This window comes from Hemiscyllium ocellatum, chromosome 1, assembly GCF_020745735.1.
Source record: "Hemiscyllium ocellatum isolate sHemOce1 chromosome 1, sHemOce1.pat.X.cur, whole genome shotgun sequence".
Classification (NCBI taxonomy): domain Eukaryota; kingdom Metazoa; phylum Chordata; class Chondrichthyes; order Orectolobiformes; family Hemiscylliidae; genus Hemiscyllium; species Hemiscyllium ocellatum.
The window spans coordinates 165,570,416-165,595,607 of NC_083401.1; the positions used below are offsets into that span (position 1 = coordinate 165,570,416).

General features: G+C 43.6%; 1 protein-coding gene across 5 annotated transcripts in view; it reads left to right on the plus strand.

Annotated features, from left to right (window-relative positions):
- Window positions 1–3,280: 3,280 nt before the first annotated feature.
- fhdc1 (FH2 domain containing 1) overlaps window positions 3,281–25,192 on the plus strand; it is a 148,363-nt gene continuing 126,451 nt past the window's right edge. Inside the window, exon 1 of one of the 5 annotated variants that reach the window (XM_060827560.1) lies at window positions 3,281–3,810. The gene's annotated coding sequence lies outside the window, so the exon portion shown is untranslated. Of the gene's footprint in view, window positions 3,811–5,153; window positions 5,212–5,664; window positions 5,714–25,192 lie in introns of those variants that run through there. The other 4 variants (XM_060827553.1, XM_060827591.1, XM_060827571.1 and 1 more) reach the window with 4 other exon arrangements.

Consider the following 25,192-nt stretch of genomic DNA (forward strand, 5'->3'; position numbering starts at 1 on the left):
TGTGTGGGGGTGTGTGTAGGGGTGTGTGTGTGTAGGGGTGTGTGTGTAGGGGTGTGTGTGTGTAGGTGTGTGCGTATAGGGGTGTGTGTGTTTATAGGGGTGTGTGTGTGTGTAGGTGTGTGTTTGTGTGTGTAGGGGTGTGTGTGTGTGTAGGGGTGTGTGTGTATAGGGGTTTGTGTGTGTATAGGTGTGTGTGTGTAGGGTGTGTGTGTGTAGGGGTGTGTATGTATAGGGGTTTGTGTGTGTAGGGGTGTGTGTGTGTGTAGGGGTGTGTGTGTTTAGGGGTGTGTGTGTGTAGGGGTGTGTGTGTGTGCGCGTAGGGGGTATGGGGTGTGTGTGTGTGTGTTTTTAGGGGTGTGTGTGTGTGTGGGTGTGGGTGTGTGTAGGGGTGTGTGTGTGTATGTATAGGTGTGTGTGTGTATGTGTGTGTAGGGGTGTGTGGGGTGTGTGTGTGTGTAGGGGGTGTGCGGTGTGTGTATGTATAGGTGTGTGTGTGTGGGTGTGTGTGTATAGGGGTGTGTGTATGTATAGGGGTGTGTGTGTGTGTAGGGGTTTGTATGTGTATAGGGCTGTGGTGTGTATAGGGGTGTGTGGGTGTGTGTGTGTTTAGGGGTGTGTGTGTATTATAGGGGTGTGTGTGTGTGTAGGGGTGTGTGTGTGTGTGTGTATAGGGGTGTGTGTGGGTGTGTGTGTATAGGGGTGTGTGTGTATATAGGGGTGTGTGTGTGTGTAGGGGTGTGTATGTGTATGTATAGGGGTGTGTGTGGGTGTGTGTGTGTATAGGGGTGTGTGTGTATGTATAGGGTGTGTGTGTGTATGTGTAGGAGGTGTGGGGTGTGTGTGTGTGTAGGGGTGTGTGTCTGTAGGGGTGTGTGTGTGTGTCTTGGGGTATGTGTGTGTATGTATAGGGGTGTGTGTGTATGTGCTGTGGTTACTTAAAAGTATAACTAGTTATACTTTAATGTTTCAAACTATCCATTTTTTCACCTTTGTTGAATAAGTTTTGTTTTTCTAAAGTAAATAAATGTTAAACATAGAACATAAGATTCTTTTTATTCTGAACTATGAAGATAAAGTGTACAAATGGCCACTTCAGTAACTGGACAAAGCATTTAATTTATGTTCTAACCAGTGGAGTGGAGTAATCTTTTAGAAAGATAGCACAATCCTTCAATCTCTGTTCTAGAGAGACCAATGACTTCGGCCTTCCCATGTTTAACTGAAGAAAATTTCTACTCATCCAGTAATAAATGTCAGATAAACAGCCTCACAATTTAACAACAGTGGAGGAGTCAAGTGAGATTGTGTGAGGTAGAACTGGATATTATCAGCAAACATGTGAAAAGTGGTGCTGTTTTTGGATGCGGCTGCCAAGGGACAGCATGTACATAAGAAATATAAGGGGACCAAGGATAGATCCTTGGGGACACCACCTATAATAGTGCAGGAGCAGGAAGAGAAGCTATTGTAAGTGATACTTTGGCTACATTTAGTTAGCTGGGAATGAAACCAGACAAGTTCTGTCCAACCAACCCAGGTGATAGTGGAGAGGCATTGGAGGAGGGTAACATGGTCACCCAGAAGGTGGAAGACAAGTTAGGAAAGATAAGCAGGGATTGGTCAACTTTGTCACCTCAGTATAGAATCTAACTTGTAACTTTGATAAGAGCCATTTTGATTCTTTGCAGGAGCTGAAAACTGACTGGAAGATTTCAAACATGGAGTTGTGCGTGTCACGCCTCTGTGAGTTAACATGCTGGAAATCAAGTCCAGATATTCCTGGAGTGTCACAAAAGTTAAATATTTTATAAGAATATGCACACTTTGTCAATTTACCTGTCTTTTTAAACCCAGTTGGACAGAAAACACGGACAAATAAATCAACTCCTTCTGGAGATAAACAATAAGGAATCGATTCAGTCACAACCATCTAACTGATGGCAGGCAGAAGGCCTTTGTCATCAGGAACTGGTCACCATTCCAAGGAACAATGTTCCTGCTTGTCAGCAAACTCTCATTTTGTCTGCACTTCCTGGTTCTAGATGTCTGCAGTTAAGGTTCTCCTACTGCTTGAAGAAAGTAGTGTAAACAACACTTATAATGAGCGTGGATAAGCCCATTTTAAAATGTGCAGTAATCCTTCACAATCCTCAATTCTTAAAATAGTCCTATTCCTGTTCAGTCTGTAATCAAGTTTACAGACAAATAAAAAATTATGGTGTTTACATAGGAATGCTAAGCAAATATTTGGGAGGTGATATGTTCCAGGACCTTGGAAAGGAGATACGGATTGGAGACACAGTAATAATTTACTAAGACAGTATGATCAGAGTTTTTTTTGTAGAGCACATATAAACAAGGACAACATCTGAAGGGCTGGAAACTTTAACAATATTAGACAATATGAGGATGATGGTTGGTCATGAAGTTCATGGGATTAGGATCAAGGCGTTAGGAAGTGGACAAGATGTGTTTGGAGGGACCATGATGGGAAAAGGGAAAGAGTCTAGAGATCCAATTTCAGGCTAAAGCTAGGAGCCATTTTAGAAGGCTTTGGCATAGTGAACTAAAGGAAGAGAAGGTTGTGGTGAAGGCAGTTGAACAGATGATCCCAATCTCACTATCGCTTGGCAGCTCAGGAAAGAGGGGTTTAAGGTGATGAATTTCAAAGCTGAAGGTTACTTCTGCATTTCAGGGTAATCCTGGAATAGTAAACAGTTTATCAGACAAGGGTAGAACCGATGGTGTTTTATGTGGTCCAATCAGAGCTGGCAAATAATGAATGAACCCAGTGTCTGCCTCCTCCCTACCTTTTATCTTAGCCTGCTTGGCTCTCTCTCTCTTATTCCTGATGAAGGGCTTATGCTCGAAACGTCGAATTCTCTATTCCTGAGATGCTGCCTGGCCTGCTGTGCTTTGACCAGCAACACATTTGCATCTGCCATATTCTGACAACTCTGTGTCCCTTGGATTGAAAGAGCATCAATGAAGGCTGCAGGAGGTAGGATGGTGCAAGTTAGGGTCATGGTGTTACTGAGGACTAGGGCATCATAGGTAAATGTGAGGGTGTGGTTGAGCAAATTGGCAGCTGCAGAAATGATGGTGTGCATATGAGACCGTTTATTTCCCACGTGTGGCCTTAGTATTCAGAGGTCCTGTTACATTTCTTTGTGCTGTCTGATGTCTACCGGGTGGCAAGAGGCACAACAAGGAGAACGAAATGCAAATGATGCAGGCATGAGTCAGTGATAATTCCCACTGGGTTGGTTGGGTGTTGGTTCGGCTCGGCATTTGCAGGGTTTGGCTTAATGATTATCGAACTGTTGGAGCACTTTCGGTTTTACACTTTCATTTACAATCCATCACTAAGCGGAACTTTGTACATTGTTGTGGGGAAGAAAAGAGTCTCTCCGGTCTGTGTGGACGGACTAAGCGAGGCACCGTGAGGTAGATGGTCTGTCAGAGCAGCCAGCCAAGTGCAGGCACAGGGAGATACGCTGCTGCTGACACAGTCTCTGTTTCCTGATAAAGGTGAGCCGGACTCTCAGCACGGTGGCAGTGTTGAGGTTTACCGAGCGGTGCAGACACCCGGGCTCTCCCCACAGCCGGCGGGGCACACAGAGCTGACCTCCCCCCTCCCAGGGAGCTTCACATCGGTGCAAATCTCTGGCTCAAAGAGGTGGGTTTTCGGCTCGACCTGGAATGTTTGGCTCTGGCGGCGTTTGGGACGGTTTGCGTGGGTCAGCCAGCTGGGGAGGTCCTGCTGTGCCCGAGTGGATCCCCCCGAACTGCAGCGACATCATTCCTGAAGTAAATGATGGTTACCGGATTAATTCCAACATATCCCTGGGAATGCACGGTGTTGGCGGTACCGCGGGCTAACCCCCCTCTCAGCTTATGCTGCTGTGTGTGTGTGTGTCCGTCAGGGAGCTAACATTGTCCTCCGGGATAGAGGGGGACAGCACCGAGCCCGGGTCATTCCCGGGATAGAGGGGGACAGCACCGAGCCCGGGTCATTCCCGGGATAGAGGGGGACAGCGCCGATCCCCGGTCATTCCCGGGATAGAGGGGGATAGCACGGACCCGGGTCATTCCCGGGATAGAGGGGGACAGCACCGATCCCGGGTCATTCCCGGGATAGAGGGGGACAGCACCGATCCCGGGTCATTCCCGGGATAGAGTGGACAGCACCGAGCCCGGGTCATTCCCGGGATAGAGGGGGATAGCACCGATCCCGGGTCATTCCCGGGATAGAGGGGGACAGCACCGATCCCGGGTCATTCCCGGGATAGAGTGGACAGCACCGAGCCCGGGTCATTCCCGGGATAGAGGGGGATAGCACCGATCCCGGGTCATTCCCGGGATAGAGGGGGATAGCACCGATCCCGGGTCATTCCCGGGATAAGGGAGGGAGCACGGACTCGGTCATTCCCGGGATAGAGGGGGATAGCACCGATCCCGGGTCATTCCCGGAATAAGGGAGGGAGCACGGACCCGGGTCATTCCCGGGATAAGGGAGGGAGCACGGACCCGGGTCATTCCCGGGATAAGGGAGGGAGCTGCTGCACTTGTTGGTTGCAGTCTCCGTGGGACTCCTGGACCCTCCTGAAGCCCCCACCCCCCACTGCCATCTGTCCCCCTCCCTCTCTGTCCGGGGTGTTGTCCCGCTCCCCCCCCCCCCCCATGTAGTTAAATCACAGGGGTTTTCATTTGAAACCAGTGTGTGTGTGTGTATGGGGGGTGGGGGAGCTGGGGTAGTGTGTGTGTGTGTGTGGGGGGGGAGGGGTGGTGTGTGTGTGTGGGTGGGTGGGGGAGCTGGGGTAGTGTGTGTGTGTGTGTGGGGGGAGGGGTGGTGTGTGTGTGTGGGTGGGTGGGGGAGCTGGGGTAGTGTGTGTGTGTGGGGGTGGGGTGGGGAGCTGGGGTAGTGTGTGTGTGTGTGGGTGGGGGAGCTGGGGTAGTGTGTGTGTGTGTGTGTGTGTGGGGTGGGGGAGCTGGTGTAGTGTGTGTGTGTGAGTGTGTGTGTGTGGGGGGGGGGTGGGGGTGGGGGTGGTGTGTTTGCGCGCTGGGGGGTGGTGTGGCCTGGGCTCTGTTTCCCAGATCCTCAGCACCCGCTTCCCTCAGTCAGTCAGAGTCAGTCAGGCAGACAGCAGCAGCAGGTTGTAGACAGACAGCTCCACAGAGCGGCCACAGAGCGGCAGAACCGGATCCGCTGTAAGTTTTCTTCAGTCAATAAAACTACTCATTTCCAAAAGACCACCTAGACATCAGTAAGGTGGAAGGGCAGTGGGGAAGGACAGGGGCCTTTCCTATTGATTGTAGGATTTTATATTCGAGTCCTGCGGTGATTGATCAATGTGTGACTGAGGGGAACATTGCGTTGCCTTTTTTAAAAAGACATCAGTTGGTGGCATCTGTATTGGTATTGGCGGTCAGGATGAAAGGCACTTACAGGTAGGCCGTTAGCACCATGCGGAGAATGGGAAACCGGCACAATCCATGTTTGCGCCACTTTTATTTAAATGAAACCGGACCACAGCCTGTTGTTTGGAGCTGAAATCGCCCTGGGTATGAGGCTGCCACACAGACAGAGCATTATAGGGAAGGGTTCAGGGGGAGAGCACGGGAGCAGAGATAACAGCCATTCAGGACTCCGGCATCGCTTCCTTTGTGGTTGAAGATCAGATTTCGCATTGGAAATGTATTGATTACTCAAGTAAGTCAGAGGCAAGATGCTTCTATCCTTGCCCCCGCCGCCCCGAAACCCCACAAGCTGCAACTTGCAATGGGTTACTGAATGCTGCTCCCCTCCAGCCATTGTGCGTGCTGCATGCGGGTTGACCCTTGATCTTTTATTTTGGTATAAACTGGAAAATGTTGCATCCAACGTGTCTTTAATGCGTTCAGCACACAACCAGGTTATGTTTGCTCCCCATGTTTTGTTTTAATTCGTTAGTATATTTATCGAGAATATTAGAACAATGCAAAGACACGCATGTTAATGGCTCACACCGCAGCAGGGTGCGGTGCAGTTTCGTGGTTTAATTTAGTTTAAGAACCATAGGATTTGTACTGCGGTTTTGAAAATACCTAAATTTAGCAGAACCTGCCCTAGATAGATCCTTGCACTAAAACGGAATTCAAAGCTGCAGAGTACATGTTCTGTTCAGTTAGCCTTTATTTGTTCCAAAATATTTGACAAATTTGCATTGAGCAATAATTTAAATGTCTACTTTTTAACAGGATAGCCATTTCAAAACATATTTGTTTTTGTTTTGGATAGATTTCCACTCCATTCCTGCAGGTCTTAACAAAGATTTCAAAGTTAAAAAGATATGTTAATTTGATAAGAAACAAAACCTCCCAGTTGGATTTTTACCTATGAATTTATTTGGCCATTTTGTGCATTTGCTTCCTCATGAATAAGGAGAATGCAACAAAGACTCTTAATTTTTGGTATTTGAGAGAATAAGGATTCAACCTCTGACAGTCTAAACACGCGACTGCCATCCTTGTACCTTCTCTTTAGGTTTGATTTGGAGGTGCTGGTGTTGGACTGGGGTGGACAAAGTTAAAAATCACACAACACCAGGTTATAGTCCAACAGGTTTAATTGGAAGCACTAGCTTTCGGAGCGACGTTCCTTCACCAGGGGGTTGGCTTTCATGTTTTAAAGTTACGCCTTGCTGAAACACTTGGAATGGTTTGGCATTGGTGTTCTGTTAATAGACCCAGATTGGAAGAGTTTGTTGGAGGGGCAGAATGTCATGGGGAACCGGTGAACAGATACACATTGTAATGTGTAACACAAGCAATTTAAACCGTATGGGAAAGAACAGCAAATAAGTGAAAATGTGTAGGGAACAAAGGAGGTTAAAAAAAAGTGAATTTTCATTTTCATTGCACCATTAATGTCCACAAATGACCATAAAGTACGGCACGTAAATGATGAATATTCCACAGTCTATTTGCAGGGAAATATTCTGCATTTTCCGATGTTGTAGGGAGGGCAAGTTCTGGCATTGCCTGCTGACCACACATGAAAATTACATGTCATCTTGATGGCACTCTAGACTTGGGGCAGTACTGCAGGTGACCATCCAGGCAGCAGATTACTGGTGTGGTTGGCTCTGGGGAAGGACAAGTTGGTTAATCTTTAAATCGTCTGTTATCCAGAAGTAGCACTGGATTGTTGGGGCAAAGATTATGTGTGTCTCGTTCTTATGGCACTGGATGAGGCAGGTGGTGTGTTAGTCGGGTGGGTGAGTAGTTACATTGGTCATAGATTAGTTAGGTTGTGTCAGCAAAGGTAGTCAGTTTGAGGGCTGGTGAGATTGAGTGGGGGTAGTCTGGTGGAGTAGTTATGTGTTGTTGAGGAGATTGGTTGGAACTTGGGGTTAGCGTGATCAGAAGGAGTAGTCTGGGTCAGGGATGGTTGCAGGGGGATGGTCAGTAGATCAAGGGAGGGTAACAAGAGTCACTGTACATTATTGGGTGTGGTAAGGTGGGTAGTTGCCCAGGTGGAGACCAGTATTTTCCTAATGTTTTCAGGGTATCTATTCAGATAAGTAGATCAGAACTGTCTGAGATCTGACTGTAACTCAGATCCAGGGAATTCGGCCCGAGGGAATTGGGAGATAGAAGGATTTCTCCCCAGAACTTCCCAGGCACACGAGACAGAGGTCAGCACATCGGGCACCTGTGCATCTTATATCATTGTCCTCAGTGTTGTGTAGACTGGAGGATTTGGGCCTTACATAATTAGATTTGGTTGTTGGTTTGCTAGCCAAGCTGGTGGTGTGCAATGCAGCCGTTTAGTCACCATGCTCGGTAACATCATCAGTGTGATTTCTGCGAAGCATTGTTGTTCTAATCCATGTGATATTTATACGATCAAGTCTGATAAGGTGTGTGTTGTTGTTTCTGGTTTTTCTGTGCAGTGGTTTGTATATGGGGTCTATATCTGCATGCTTGTGAATGGCATTCTGGGTTGAAAACCAAGCCTTGTGGAATTCCTGTACATGTCTCTAGTCAGCTTGACATAGAAAAGGTATGGAAGGGCTTTTGCCCAAAACGTCGATTTTCCTGCTCCTCGGATGCTGCCTGACCTGTTGTGCTATTCTAATCACTCTTATCCTGACGGTTATGTTGTCCCAGTCATATTGATGGCCGCCCTTATCTGTGTGTATTGAGCTGAGGGAGAGTTGGTCTGTGCCGTTTTGCTGTTAGTTGGTGTCTGTGTATCCAGATTGCTAGGTTTCTGTTGGTCTGTCAGATGTAGTGTTTACGGCAGTCGTTACATGTGATTTAGTATATTACGTTTGCCCTGCTTGTGGTGGGTATGGGGTCTTTCATCTGGGGAACGCCATTCAACAGGAGTGGAGGTGTTGACCCCATGTTCAAACCACTGCAGAGAAAATCTAGAAATGACAACACCCACCTTACCAAACCAGGTCTTACAGTCATTAAGCAGAGTCGAACGACAACACTTCATGGAAGTCGCACTATTGATATTACCAGGCATGGTGATGAAGTTTCTCTATGGCAACTGACCACCTCAACAAGCAAACCAACACCCACATCCACAATCCGAACGACAAACCTTCACAAAAACCTTAAAAATGCTTCTTTTTTTTTGAGGAGTTTTCAAACGTATTAGTAAGGTGTACGAACATTGTTTATCTCCACTTTAGCAAGATTCCAAAACTATTGAATGATGTGGTTTGTTCATTAGGTAGAAAAGCACAGAGTTGCTGACATTGGTGGTATCCTGTAGGGGATGTGCAGGAGGTGTGTGCAAGTGGTTTGACGAACAAACTTCGCTGGTATTTTTCTGAAATTAATTGATCTAAATTAGTTAAATAGTTGGAAATGGGGATAGGGAGCAGACTGTCAAAACTTTCCAAAACTATGATGGAGACCAAGAGGAAAGTGCAGTGGGAAAAGGAAGCCATTCAGCTCATTTGACTTCTGCAACTCTTTGAAAGAGTGAAGCAATTTGTTTCAACCTTCTATATTTGCCTCAGCCTTGTAAATGTTTCATTTTTACATATAAATCTAATTGTCTTTACATCCCCTTTACAGAGAGATATCCCAGGTCTTCAGCTGTCTGCTAAAACATCCTTCTAATCTCATCTCTGGTTCTTTCAGTACCTTAGCCTCTGTCTGCTTGGTACTGATCCTTTTTCAGAATGGAAGCATGCTCTTTTGTCTTAGTCTTTCATAAGGATCTTCTTAATTTTGAACTTGTCTTGTAAATCTTCCCCCTAACCTTCTCTGCTGTTAAAATCACACAACACCAGGTTAGAGACTAACAGGTTTATTTGGAAGCTCTAGCTAGTGTTGGACTATAACCTGGTGCTGTGTGATTTTTAACTTTGTCTACCTCAGTCCAACACCGGTTCTCCCACATCATTGCTATAAGGAGAATAATCTTCTATAGATTAGCAAATTGGTTTTAAGAAATGGTGAATGGAATTGACAACTAGAATGCAGTGAGACTGGTTAAAAGGAAATAACATTGGAACTGTTATATGGGCAAGATGTAGCAGAGAAAATTTGTGGTGTGTTTGTTGGATTGATTGTTGAAACCATTTGCACTGTGTGTGGCAGTCATCAATAAGGCAAGTAGTCTTGGAATGCACGAATGAGAACAAAAAAGCTTGGGAACAGTTAAACTTTTTCCCCATCCAGGGTACTGCGTACAGCTTTGCTCACAATGTTGAGGAAGGACATCTCAGAACATCAAACGATGCAGAGGAAAGGCCACCCACACAGCATCTGACAGCTCAGTTGTCAGAAAGAGTTATGGCAGCTCTTTGCTTACACTGGAGAAGAGTAAGAGGAGATTGTATTGAGATACCCAAGATCCTTATGAGTTTCAGTCACTGGGGAACTGTTTACTCTGACCTGGAGAATGACAATGACAATAACAGGCATGAGATGAAGCTCTGATATGGGAGGCTGATAGGACAGATTAAATTGTCCTAGGCAGAGGATGGTTAAAGACTAAATGGTTAAAAGGTGGTTAAATGCCAGTCAGCTAGTGGGCATTGAAAACACAGTAAATGTCAAGGGAGTTAAACAGTATAAAAATTAGCCAAGGAGTATTGGCAAAAAATTATTTATTCAGGGACTGACCATATCGACTGAAATGCTGATTTTGTTCTAATGTTTCTTTTTGTTTAAAAAAAAAGTTGTTTCCTTTAGGAGATTGTAATGTTAGGTCCTAAAATTAAAAAAGGCCTTTATACTTGAAGGGAGTAAGGTTATTAGGATAAGTGGTTTATTCCATGCAAAATGGTGTATTAGTATTATCTTTGTCTTTGTTGTTTAGGAAGAGAAATCACATGTTTCCAGAGTTATTCAAGTGTAAAATATTCAATCTTAGATGGCTACAGGTTTTAGACATGGTAATAAATTTTGTGTACAAGGGAGTGCACTATGTGGAAATGCAGTAAATTGTAAAATAGGTTGCAGAGACACTGAACTGTTAATTGGTGTTCCTGCCAAGATTTATAATACAGTATTTTACCTGTCGGGGAAGAGCTCTTAGAAGTCATTAGTCACCTGGTTCACTATAACATACAGTGAAGCATTTTTGTCCACAACATGTCCTGCTACTGTGTTTTCTTCCTAATGTGTAACATAATGAGTTAAAAGCTAAGTTCACTCATAAGTTGTCACTGCACTGTGGCTGGAACACAACCAACTTGCTAACGAATAATTGTGGAAGCTATTCTCTTTTACGAGAGGAAGTGGGGAAAACAAGAAATACCATTAAAATTGCCATTTGTTGAAAGGATTGACTCTTAATTACAATCCGCACAAGCCCACCCACCTAAAATATAGACCCTGGATTTCACTCCTATTTGAGGGAGTTGGTTTCAGTAATAAGCATCATGTGGGTTTTGTTTTCACATCCTTTTGGGTTCAAGAAGTACAAATTCAAATTTGGTGGCAGATTCAATTAAATACAAATGAAATGCTGGTATCTGTTAAAATTGTGCAAGTATTATTTAGGACCTGAAATTATTTACACAGAGCGATATTTAGAATGGTTCTCCCAGGTACAATAGTGCAAATGCTAGTTGGATATCTACAGGAACAATCTGAGTTCCTTTTTTTTTACGAATTGAGGTGTAAAGGTTTTGTGAATGTACATTAAACTTGTAATCTGGCTGCAGTGCTCTGGCAGTTTGTTCAGCATTTCCTCCAGGTTCTTATCTGTTCTTCACTTTAGTTAAGATTGTGATAATCTAGCCTGCCAACAGAACCAATTTTGTTCCTTGTTGTAGACACATATACTGACACTTCTGTTGAATATTTTTAATAAGATTCCTCCACTGGGCACAAAGGAGAACAGTGTTGACCAGTTTGAAATGAGTGTGTTTGTGGGGCAATCTATCCAACGTGAATAAAACACACTCATCTTTTTTTTAATCAACTCACCATAAAGGTTTTACTGAAAGCAGTGATAAAGGGCATTGGTACATTTTATTTCTTTCTCCTCCTGCTAATTGTTTCTCTGATTCTGAAAGCATTAATCCTTGTTTTGTTCCTGTTCGTTGAGCTAGTTCCAGTGCCTCATTCAAGTAGTTGTTTTGCATGTGAGAATCTTGGGGGAGTTTTGACAGTCTCCTTCACTGCGGGGATGGTTTACTTAAAATGGTGCAAATTTTGAACAACCGTTAGTAAATAAATAGAAACAATTGACGTAAAACAGGCTTGTTTTGCTTTCAAGGAGCACTGATACCAGCAGTATAGTCCCTACCACCACCTATGTTGAAACTGGTTAGTTTAGCTGGGATTGAATCTGTGACCTTCCCAGAATGTATGGCTTTGATGTGACAAACTGAGCGGGTTCTTAAATTGGAAGATCATGTCAAACATTAAGGGCCTTGAAGTGATGTAGTGGTGGGATGTATTTTACATATACATTTCAATTAAATCACCTCTCATTTCTAAATTCCAGAGACTGTAGGCCTATCTCTCCTAATAGGATAATTCCTCCTAGGTATTTGTTTAGTGAAGCTTTGTTGCTCCCCTTTGATGCAAGTACATCCTTCCTTAGTTTACGAGACCAAAATTGTTCATGTATCCTTGGAATAGTCTCACCAAAACTCTTCCATAGTGTAGTAAGACCATTAGACCATAAGACATAGGAGTGGAAGTAAGGCCATTCGGCCCATCGAGTCCACTCCGCCATTCAATCATGGCTGATGGGCATTTCAACTCTACTTACCCGCATTCTCCCCGTTAATTCCTTGAGACATCAAAAATCTATCAATCTCTGCCTTGAAGACATTTAGCGTCTCAGCCTCCACTGCATTAGTAAGTTTCCTTCACTCTTATCCTCTGGTTTCTTTTCAATAAAGGCTAATGTATTCTTTACTGTCCTAATTGTTTGCTTTGTCTGCTTTGGGTAATAGTTTGTGATTCATAGATCTGGTCCCAATGTTCCCAAATTTTGAGTTGGGTGGCATGGGGAAATTGGAAGGTCTGGGAAAAATGTGAGTGTGCGGCTGACAGAAGTATAGTTGTGAGCCAGTGCATTGAAAGCATTGCTCAACAATTGGGAAAAATAGGAGATTTAGACTCCGCTGCTCGACTACCGGCACAAAGTTCAATCGATGGTGCTGAGCTTTATATTCATAAAGTGAGTAGTTGGGGCCCTAACAGGGACGTAAGGCTTCACTTGGGCATCAGAGGTAGGTAGAGAAAACCGAGCAGCCACTCTGTGTGGAAGCAGATGAGTCTCACGTTGGATAGTTTAGAGAGGGCCAGGTGCAATGGAGGAGGCGAGAGAAGCTTAGCACAAAGGGGAAAGAAGGTGCTACCCAGGGCATCATTGGCAAACCTGCAAATGGCAAAAACACCAGTGCCATAAGACACTGTGCCTATCCAGGCTGTTGGCTGTGGCCATTTATGCTCTGGTTCACAACATTATGAAACCTCTTGGATCCCATACACACAGCTGTCGAGTTCACCATGGTGCTGAATTGTTATACGTGTAAGTCATTCCAAGGGATCAACTGCAAACAATTTTGCAGTCTTACCAATCTTGTTTGTCATTGCCATCAAGAATGTAATGGATACCATCTTCCAGAGTGCAGGTTCTGCATCCATTTTGAGTTAGATGGGATAGCATGGACACAGGGCATTTCAACAGAAATGACCTCCATGCCTTTCACTTGTAGGTTGACCTGCCAATGACCCGTGACGTGGACAATCTCTGTCTTACCACTGCAGTTGACTTGACCTGATGTAATCCTTGCCAGTTCCAGGGCTGCCTACTGAATGGGTTCTGTGTGGGGAGCTGTGCCACATCATCCCCAGTACAATACATTTCTCTTGGTTTATGTGTTATCTTCGACCGGATGAAGAATGTTTCAGTAGAGGACTGTGCTGCCTCTCATTTAGGCCACTCTGTGTTTAGTTTCCATCTGAAATGCTTAATTCATCAGTAATACTCCTTCTCAGTTGCTCTCCCTGCCTGAGGGTTGCTGACCTGATTTGACTGTGTTAAAGGAGACATTTGGGTACTCGGTATGCTCTGATCATGTACATGCTGATCGGTACACAGAGGCCTGTCACCGTAATGCCATTTACCGCTCGCCTTTCTAGATGGCAACACACCATTGAAGTGTGTACAGCACCCATATCCTCTGAATGACTTCCTGATGGCTGACCCCTATCCATATCCTGTTCATCTGGCTCAGCCGATTTCTTCTTTGGAATGGAGTGAAACGACTTCCTGGTGACAACATCTGCCAAATCTAAAAAGAGACGGTGTAGGAATGTGGGTCACTTGGGGACATCTGTCTGTATATTGTCAGCCCTCTGATCCCTGATGCTTCATTCTCTTAGGCAACAGGGAGTCCAGGTGCGGCTGTCATTTGCCTATTAATGTGGCCTTTTATCAGGATGTCCCTACCTGCGTGCCACCCTTGGGGAGATGATAATTGGATGCTAAACTTCTGACTGACTGACTAGGTCATTTGCACTTACCCCAACCAGCCCCCATCACTACTCACCCATCCAAGTGATCACAAACGCTGAACGGTTTCTGCTAGTTGATTTTCAGCAAGAGCAAGGTGATGTCTGGAGTGTTTGTGGCCTTGAGCCCTTTTGCCCATATCCTATACACGTTCTTTACATCGTGGCTTGGCAGCAGCTTGGAAATGGCCATAAAAATTGCCCAAGGAAGAAAAGCTGCTGCTGTTCAATGGCACAGTGTCTGAAGGGAATTCCACCAAAGAAAACCTACCCTGAAAACTTCGAGTTAAAGGAAAATCTCTTCAAATTGATTTTCTTGTTTGTGTTCAAATTAATATCAAAGACCCACGAACTACAGTTTCATTATGCAAAGATAGGGTTCAACTTGCTCATCTGCATTCTTATTTTGAAAAGAAATGCGAGTGGAGATTTTTGTTTTTCTCTCTCTGCCTGAATGATACAAAAGTACATTGTGGTTAATTACATTGTACAATCTGCTTCCCAGTCCCCAAACATTTCACTGTTGGATTTGATATTTTGGCCAGATGTGTTGACGTAACAACATTAATAAAGCTACTCAGAGATACAAATATAAATGGTCATTTACTAATATGGAGTTTGGGTATTGCTGAAAAAAGATGTTTTAAAGCTTTTCTGTACCAATTTAATGAGAAAACAGCATTTATACGGTATGAGCGGAGGGTGCTGATTGGTTGATAATTGGACTCTGATTTATAGAGGCATTGCATTAAAGAATTCACTCTTAAATGTTGATTAACTGTCAGGTTTTGTTTAAATTTTAAATCAGGCAGGTTGACTCTGTTTGATCAGGACATTAATGCGAGAAGTGAACCAGTGATTAGCTGGCATTTATTTTGTTGTGTTGCAACAAGTACAATGGACGTCTGCAAAGAAGAGAACCTGTGTATTATATCGAGCTTCGAGTACACACGAGTGCACTTCGCTGCAAGCCTGATTGATGATCATAAATTGGCTGTCAGTATATTTCTTTGCCTAACTTTTCCGGATTACCCAGCTAATATTGTTGAATTGCTGAATCACATTGAATGTTGGGCACTGTGAGTTTTTCAAGCACGGACTGATTGGGTACACTTCAGTAGATTGTTTGTTTTAAACAGCTGAAGGGATATGTTTTTTGATATTATCTGTCAGTCTTTGTACAGCATATCTAACTGACATCACACTAGTACTGAAATGCATATAACACTTTACTCATTTGTGCAATAGCTTTCTTGGTTTGATGGCACCATCCTGTTGATGGCAAGTGCTACTCATGTTGCTGCTGCGTAGTAACAATGTGAAACATCTAGCCTCACATAAATACTAAGAATTGGTATTCTTGCGAATTGTCCTGATGAGTGCAAGATGAAAAGATTTGACAAAATGTGTTTTCCAGCAATTCATATAATACAGCTGTTAAACTCAATGATTATGATGTATGTACATATTTAGATATTTTATAACAAACCTCTATGGACATAAGAAATTTCAATTTAGTTAGAATTCAATTGGTGTATGACATTTTAAATAAAGGATAACATTGTTGGTTCATCTTGCATTTCTTGGTAGGAATTTCTTTGCTGCTGTTCTGGATTGACTTTTTTTCCTATTCTCCAAGTCATTTTTCAGTGGTCCTTTCTGTTTGGTTTCTTCACTTTGATTTTGTATATGTATTACCTTTTCAGTTTTGATTTGCTGAAGTTTAACTTAGGGCAATTCAATATCGTGTAATAGCAACAATGCTTCTTTTTCAGTAAGAACAATGATTTCAAAATCAATTGTCAGTGGCAGTGTTTTGGAAAAAAAGTGTTTTCAAATTTTTGGTACGTGAAAACTCTGGGTGAATAATTGACAATGTTACTTGGTGTGAACTGTAATATGGCATTCTCTGTATATCCTTCTGTAATATGAAGAATATGGGATAATCCAAAAAAACGACAAAACAATTTCAGAAGAACACACATTTCAGTTTAGTATCATTATTCATTGAGTTCTTTAAAAATGTTTTAGCTTGTATAAGTTGCAGGAGGGATGGCCTGAAGCACAGTAAACATCCAAGTAATGAAGCAAAGTCACAGACTCATAGAGACATACAGCACGGAAACAGACCCTTCGGTCCAACCTGTCCATGCTGACCAGATATCCCAACCCAATCAAGTCCCACCTGCCAGCACCTGGCCCATATCCCTCCAAACCCTTCCCATTCATATACCCATCCAAATGCCTTTTAAATGTTGCAATTGTACCAGCCTCCACCACTTCCTCTGGCAGCTCATTCCATACACGTACCACCCTCTGCGTGAAAAAGTTGCCCCTTAGTTCTCTTTTATATCTTTCCCCTCTCACCGTAAACCTATGCCCTCTAGTTCTGGACTCCCCCACCCTAGAGAAAAGACTTTGTCCATTTATCCTATCCATGCCCCTCATGATTTTATAAACCTCTATAAGGTCACCCCTCAGCCTCCGATGCTCCAGGGAAAACAGCCCCAGCCTATTCAACCTCTCCCTATAACTCAAATCCTCCAACCCTGGCAACATCCTTGTAAATCTTTTCTGAACCCTTTAAAGTTTCACAACATCTTTCTGATAGGAAGGAGACCAGAATTGCACCCAATATTCCAACAGTGACCTAACCAATGTCCTGTACAGCCGTAACATGATCTGCCAAATCCTGTACTCACTACTCTGACCAATAAAGGAAAGCATACCAAATGCCTTCTTCACTATCCTATCTACCTGCGACTTTCAAGGAGCTATGAACCTGCACTCCAAAGTCTTTTTGTTCAGCAACACTCCCTAGGACCTTACCATTAAGTGTATAAGTCCTGCTAAGATTTGCTTTCCCAAAATGCAGCACCTCACATTTATCTGAAATAAACTTCATCTGTCACTCCTCAGCCCATTTGATCAAGAGCCAATTGTAATCTGAGGTAGCCTTCTTCGCTGTCCACTACATCTCCAATTTTGGTGACCTTTTTAGATGAAATGCTGAAAGAATTGTATTTGCATTTCATGCAGTAGACCAGATTTGTGCATGAGGTTTTAAGGTCTTAACATCCAAGGTGATTATTTTAAGTAGGGGGAACACAAGAGGTGGTAAATCTACAATTGAATATGTTATATTATATACAAGAAAATTTCCTAATAAGATATCTAGATTGGAGGATATTTTGATGAGGGCAGGCTAAACTATAAAGTTGTAGGAATATCCGAGACAAAGCTAATTCAGAGTATGAACACTCGAATGTTCAAGTGAACACAGTACTTAGACAGGATATAATAGACAAAAAAAAGGCGGTGTAGCTCTCAATGCCAGGGATACCTAGGGCATAGAAAAAGTTGATTCTGTGAAAGGTAGGAAGCTATAAAATGAGCTGTTGGAGTTAGGTATCACCAACGCTAAAAAACCCCAAAGAATCATGCGAGCATATGAGCAGGATGGTAATTTGATCTTTGAAGAGACAAGTTAGTTAGCTCAGTTGGCTAAATGTTTGGTTTGAGATCCAGAGCGATGGTGTTGTTCCATTCCGCGACTGTCTGAGGTTACTGAAGGCCTGCCTTCTCAACCTTCTGTAGTCACCCTCCGGTTGAAGGTCAAGGTTAGAGTAGTGCTGGAAAAGCACAGCAGGTCACAGCATATCTGCAGTACCCAGTTTCACTCTGGTTAAAGGTGCCTCTTCTAATAAGAGAACAGCCTTTGGTCCTGTCCAACTGTGGTGACCTGCTACACTGAAGGGACAGGAAAGATATCTGAGAACAGAAAAGTTGTTTCAATCCAAAACCTTAAACAAAAATAACGGAAAACACATTTTCAAGGGCATTCCAGGACTTGTCATGACAAGAAAGCTGTGAGACACAATGTTGATTTTGATTCGGTGTTCTTAGAGACCCAGAATATGTATTGGAAATGGAAGTTGGAACACTGCTAGATAAACAGAAGTTTCAGAGTCAAGTTTAACAGATCTCAGTATGTAATGGCAAAATACAAACATCCAGTACTAAATAGGAGCAGAAGGAGACCATTCAGCCCCTCCAACCTGCTCTGTAGTTCAAACAGATCATGCTGATCTGTTTAGATGTTGAATTTCACATTCCCATCTACTCCTGGTAATCTTGATTTCCTTGCCTATCAAGAATGTATCTGCATTTTCTTTTTAAAAATATTTTAAAATCTTCCTTCCATTCCTTATGAGGCACAGAGTTCCAAAGTCTCTCAATTCTCTGAGAGAAAAGCATTGTCCTCATTGCTCTCACTAATGCTGTGTGGAATTGGAGGCAAAGCAGCCTTCACCGAGGGATATAGAGGCCAGGTCATAAGGTATGTTTAAAATTGAGATTGGTTCTTGAGTATCATGGTTATGGAGAGAAAGTGGGAGAATGGGGCCGAGAAACGTATCAGCCATGATTGAATGGCGGAGCAGACTCAATGGGCTGAATGGCCTGATTTCTGCTCCTATGGCTTATGGACTTATCCTTACTTTTACATTCAATTTCATTTGTAATAAAAGGTAGCATTCCATTAATGTTCTTGATTACATGCCATACCTGATCAATGTTTTGCGATTCACCTAAGTTGCTCTATGCCTCAGAATTCTACAGTTATTCTCCATTCAGGTTCTACTTTTTAAAATTCTTCCTGCCAAAGTGAACAACTTCTCATTTTCCCACATGATACTCCATCTGCCAGATCTTGTCCACCTAATCTGTCTCTGTCTGCCTGAACCTTCCTTATATCTCTTCCATCGCCGACTGTTCCACCTAGCTTGGTGCTGTTATGGATTTAGGCCCCATGCCTCTTAGTCATTGATGTGAATTATGAAAGGCTGATGCCACACCACAAACTTTTATTTTCTGCAATAACCTTTGATGTGACACCTTCTGGAAAACAGTATGTTTGTAGGGTCCCCGTTACCCACGGTGTGCTCCTTCGAAGAAGTCCAATAAATGGACTATGCATGATTTATCTTTGACAAAATCATGCTGTCTCTTCCCAAATTAAATTAAACATTTCTAACTGCACAGATGTAATCTCTTTAATGTTCACTGCTAAATATTTCTCCTTGACATGTGAAGGAAACTGACCTCAAACTTCCTGTTTGCTGGTTACTTCCCCTCTTGAGTAGAAGGGAGATATATGCTCCTTTCCAGTTTGATCCATGCTTTCCTGTATCAAGGACATTTTGGACAATTATCACCAATGTACGCACTGCTCCATCAGCTACCTCTTTTGAAATGTTAGGATGAAATCCACTGAACCCAGAGAGTTGTCAGTCAGTAGCTCCACCAATTTGCTTGGATTCACTTCCCTTGTGATTATAATTTTATTAAGCATTTCTCTCTCTTCTGTCTCCTGATTTACAGTTATCACAGGAATGTTTTTGTATTCTAGTGAAGACGGTAGCAAAATATATCCTCATTTCTTCCGTCATTTCCTTATTATCTATTATTAACTCCCCATTCTCAGTCTCCAGAGGATTAACACTCATTTTGTTTTTAAATACTTGTAGAAATTCTTGCAATCAGTTTTTTTCATTCACACTAGCTTTCTCTCCAACTCCTAATTTCTTCCTCCTGATTTATCCTTTTGTTCATTTTCTGCTACTCTTTATGCTCTAACCAAGCATCCAGTACTCAGCTTTAAATATTGATGTGTTTTTTAAAGTCTGATTCTTTCCCTAATTTTGTTAATTAGCCATGGATAGTGCGGCCTCCTTTTTAGAATTTTTCTTTTGAATAGGAATATATTTATTCTGAGTATTCTGAAATATCGCTGAAAATGTGTTGCTGGAAAAGTGCAGCAGGTCAGGCAGCATCCAAGGAGCAGGAGATTCGACGTTTCGGGCATAAGCCCTTCTTCAGGAATCCTATTCTGAAATATCCCCTTAAATGTGTCTCTATTGATCCTTCCTTTAATCTAGTATGCCATTTCACTTTAGCTAATTCAATCTCATATTGTTATCCTTATATAAATTTTAAAATATTGATGTTAGACTCAGTTTTTTCCCCCACAAACTGGATGTAATGTTTAATAATATTATGGTTGCTGTCCCCTAGCAGTGCCATAACTGTATGGTCATTAATTAATCCTGCAACATTACACAATGGCAAGGCTAATGTGACCTGTTCTGTTATCAGTTCGGATAGTTTCTTAGAGCAACACAATCTCAAAAATGTTCTATGAGCTCCTAATGCAGGCTACTATTGCAATCTGATTTCTTTTCTTGTGCATATGCAGATTAAAGTCACCCATGTATATTTTCACAAATATCCAACATGACTTCTGATATACTTCCTCATACATTTTGGGTTACTGTTAAAAATCCCACAACACCAGGTTCGAGTCCAACAGGTTTATTTGGAAGCAGACTAGCTTCATCAGGAGCAGTGCTCTGAAAGCTGGTGCTTCCAAATAGACCTGTTGGACTAGAACCTGGTGTTGTGGGATTTTTAACTTTGGCCACCCCAGTCCCACACCTGCCCCTCCAAATCATTTTGGTTACAGTTAGGGGCCCAATAGCCACTCACTTGTGAGCTCTCCCTGAGTATTCATCCCTGTCTGCCCAGACCAATCCCACATGCTGATCCCTTGTAACAAGATAATGTCTGACGATTACATAAATATCATACTTGATCAACAGTGCTACCCCTAAATTTTATCTGCCTTCCTTTTCATCTTAAATGTTACATTGCTCCTCAATAATCAGGGCTAAACCTTTCACATCCTGCACCCACAACTCTGTAATGACTTTCAGATTGTGTTTATTTACTTCAGTTTACACTGCCAGTTTGTTTACTTTGTTATGAATATAAAGCACAGATACAGAGACTTTGGTGTTGTTTTGTTAGTTACCATGGTAACACCTAGTGTCCCATGCAGTGCCTTCCTAGGTATCGTTTCTCTGCTCCTTACTGCCATTCTCCAACACATAGTTCCCATATTTTTACAATGTTTCTTACCTAATCTCTACTCATTGATACACCACATACAACATACAACATAGAACATAGAACCTGACAGCACAGTACAGGCCCTTCGGCCCTCCATGTTGTGCCGCTCTGTGAAACCAATCTGAAGCCCATCGAGCCTATACTATTCCATTCTCATCCAAATGCCTACCCAGTGACCATTTAAATGTGTGTCATGTTGGTGAGTCTACAACTGTTTCAGGGACCTTTCCACATTTGATCCATTCCCCACACTATTACATTTAAATTCCTCACTGCTTCCCGAGTGTAGGTGGTTTGCAAGGACACTGGCCCCAGCATGGTTCAGATGTAGATTGTCACGATTGGACAGTACCCACTTTCCCCTATACTGGTGCCAGTGACCCACAAATTAAAAATCACATCTCCCGCACCACATTCTTCTTTAATTTTATATATCTTATACCAATTTGCATGTTCTCAGGTGATAAAACAGAGGTTGTAACCGTTGAAGGTCTGCATTTTAATTTAATGCGTAGCTACTCTGCATGTGGAACCTCTTGCCTAGTTCGATCAGTCATTTGGTATCTAGCCGGAACACAGCCACTGGATCCTCCCGCTCCCACTGCATGTTCCTTTCCAGCTCTGAGCTGATGGCCCAAGTGGCCACAGGCAGAAATCACAGCCGTCTGGCCTGTTGCTTTTTGCTGCAGAGAACGATGTCAATCCCCTTCAATATGCTATCACCTAGTACATTCCATGTTGCCCACCCCCTCACCCCTACTTGAATGGCATTGTGTACCATGGTGCCATGGTTAGTTTGCACATTGATCTTGCAGCTCTGGCTGTGAACCAGACAGGCTGGGAAAACCTCAGGAGTACAGGAGGATTGCAGAAGCTGACCCTGGTGTCCTCTGGGTCTCTTTTGCCTGCCTCACTCATTGCCCCTTTTCTACCTGTCCCTGTCTTTTGACCAGATCTAAAGAACCTGACCTTGGTGGTGTGACTGAAATGAGCAAACAATTATAGGACATTGGAGATAATAAGGACTGCAGATGCTGGAAATCAGAGTCAAGAAATATGATGCTGGAAGAGCACAACAGGTCAGACTGCATCGGAGGAACAGGAAAGTCGACAATTTGGGTCAGCACCCTTCCTGAGGACTGAGTTGGGGGGAAGGGAGCTCCGAAATAAATAGAGGGAGGAGGGTGGGAGTGTGTGGAAATGGGTGGGATGATGATAGGTAGATGCAGGAAAGGCAGGTGGGGTGGTGATAGGTGGATGCAGGTAGAGGACTGCATGATTGGTCAGTGGAATGGATAGGTGAGGAGGAAGATGGACAGGTTGGGTCAGGTCAAGATGGTGGGGAGGAGAGGGAGGGCTGGGTATGGGATGAGGTTGGGGATGGAGAGACTTTGAAGCTGGTGAACTCTATGTTGAGGCCACTGGGCTGTAAGCTCCTGAGGTGGAATATGAGATATTGTTCCTCATATTCCTTGTGTTTGGCCTCATTTTGACAGTGGAAGAGGCCCAGGAAGATGGGCCTACATTTCCCCCATTCCCGATGAGAAGCTTTTGCCTGAAACGTTGATTCTCCTGCTCCTTGGATGCTACCTGCACCACAGCACCACACTTTCAACCCTAATCTCCAGCATGTGTAGTCCTCATACAAGGAAGGTGACGTTGATTGGAGCAGCTGCTGTGTGAACTGGTCCACTAGTCTGTAGAGGAGACCACATCGGGAGCAATGGATGCGATAGATCAGGTTAGAAGTAGGACAGGTGAATCTCTGTTGGATTTAGAATGATTGTTTGGGGCCTTAGACAGAGGGTTCTAAGGTAGGTGTTGTACGGTAGCAGGGAAAGGTGCATCTCCCATTGCTCCCTCCACATTGGAAAGACCAAGTACAGACTGGGGAATCAGTTCATGGAGCATCTGTGCTCTGTATGCTCCAATCAATGCCATATTCTGGTTGCTAGCCATTTCAACTCCCCCTCCCACTCTCCTGGCAAAATATCCTTCCTGGGCCTCTTCCACTGTCAAAATGAGGCTCCACACAAGCTGGAGGAACAATACCTCATATTCCACCTCAGGATCTTACAGCCCAGTGGCCTCAACATAGAGTTCACCAGCTTCAAAATTTTCCTCCACCCCCAACCTCATCCCATGTCCAGCCTTCCCTCTCCTCCCCCTCTCCTTGACCTGACCCGACCTGTCAGTCTCACCTATCCGTTCCAGCCTTTACACTGACCAATCACAATAATCCCCTGCTGGCATCCATCTATCACCATCCTACCTACTTTTCCCCAGCTCCATCCCCTCTCTCCATTTCTTTCTGAGCTCCCTTTCCCTCCCTGGTTCTGATGAAGGGTCCTGACCCAAACATTGACTTTCCTGCTCTTCTGATGCTGTTCTCTTCCAGCTCCACGTTTTATCAACTATGGGACATTGGTGAGCATCACTATAGTCAAAAGGAAGTGAAATAAGTTGACATTTTGTTTGAACATGCAGGATAAAGAATGTTTCTCAAAGCAATAAGCTTAAGCACAAGAGACTATCCTAAATTGAACAACATGCAAATTAAAAATGAGATAAAGAGAAAACAACTTTGTTTGGAGAAGGTAGAAGGGATTAACTGGTCTAACCGCTGGATATCACAGAAACATCGCTCAATGCCAGGACTGCGACCCAGCAACAGCCAAGAAATGGCAATATGTGTCCAAGTCAGGATGGTGAGTGGCTTGCAGGCGAACGTGCACCTGGTGGTGTCACCTTCTCAATGAAATTGCTCATGGGTTTGGAAGGTATTGTTTGGAAGGTATAGCATCTTGTTGATGCTATACAATATTGTTACTGAGCATCAGTGGTGGAGTGACTCAATATTTGTGGATGTGGTGCTCAGCAAGCGTGCTGCTTCGGCCTAAGTGGTGTCAAGCTGCTTGAGTGTTGTTGGAGCCGCACTCATCCAGGCAAGTAGTGGGTACATCACACTCCTGCCTTGTAGATGGTGAACAGGCTTTGGAAAGTCAAAGAGTGAGTTACGCACTGCAGTATCCCAAACCTCCTGACATACGCTCATAGCCACTATGTTTATGTGCCTAGTTCTGTTCAATTTCTGGACAGTGGTAACTCCCAGGATATTGATTGAATTCCTCACTATGATGATAATGCCAGAGTCAAGGGGTGATGGTTAGACTGTCTCTTGTTGGAGACAGTCCTTGTCTGGCACTTGTGTGATGCAAATGCTACTTGTCACTTGTCAGTCCAGGCCTGTATATTGTCCACGTCTTGCTGCATTTGGATATGGACAGCTTCAGCATCTGAGGAGTTGTGAAAGTTGCTGAACATTGTGCAATCATTGGCGACCATCCTCACTTCTGACCTTGTGATGGAGGGAAGGCCATTGATAGAGGAGCTGAAAATGGTTGAGCATGGGACACGGCTGTGAGGAACTCCTGCAGAGATGTGTTGAAACTGAGATGATAGCCCTCCAACAACCACAACGGTCTTCCTATGTGCCAGTTATGAGTCCTACAGATAGAGTTTTCCCTAATTCTCATTGATTCCAGTTTTGCCAGGGCTCCTTGGTGCTCCTCTCTCGTCAAATACAGCCTTGATATCAAGGGCTGTCCCTCTCCCCTCCCCTCTGGAATTCAGCCCCTTTTGTCCATGTTTGACCCAAGGCTGTGATGAGGTCAGGAGCTGAGTGACCCTGGGGAACCCAAACTGGGTGTCACTGAGCAGGTTATTGCTGAGCAGGTGCTGCTTAATAGCTCTGTTACTGGCCCCTTCCATCACTTTACTGGTGACCATCGAGAGTAGACTGATGGGATGGTAATTGGCAGAGTTGGATTTGTCCTTTTTGTTTGTGGATAGGGCATATGTGTGTCATTCTCCACATTGCCAAGTAGATGCCACTGTTATAGCTGTCTTGGTCAGGGGAGCAGCACGTTCTGCAGCACGTCTTTAGTACTATTGCCGGAATATTGTCAGGGCCCATAGCCTTTCCAGTATCCAGTGTCTCCAACTGTTTCTTGATATTTGAATGTATCAAATTTGTCTTAAGATTGGTATCTGTGATGTTGAAGACTTCTGAGCAAGGTGCTAAAGTATTCATCCAAATAGATTAATATGAAGACATCACATCAAAAGACCGAGACTAATAAATTTAACAAATATTTGCCACTGGACTTGAAATATAAAGGGGTGGTAATGCCTTAGTGTATTATGTCTAGGCTACTAACCTAGCTAA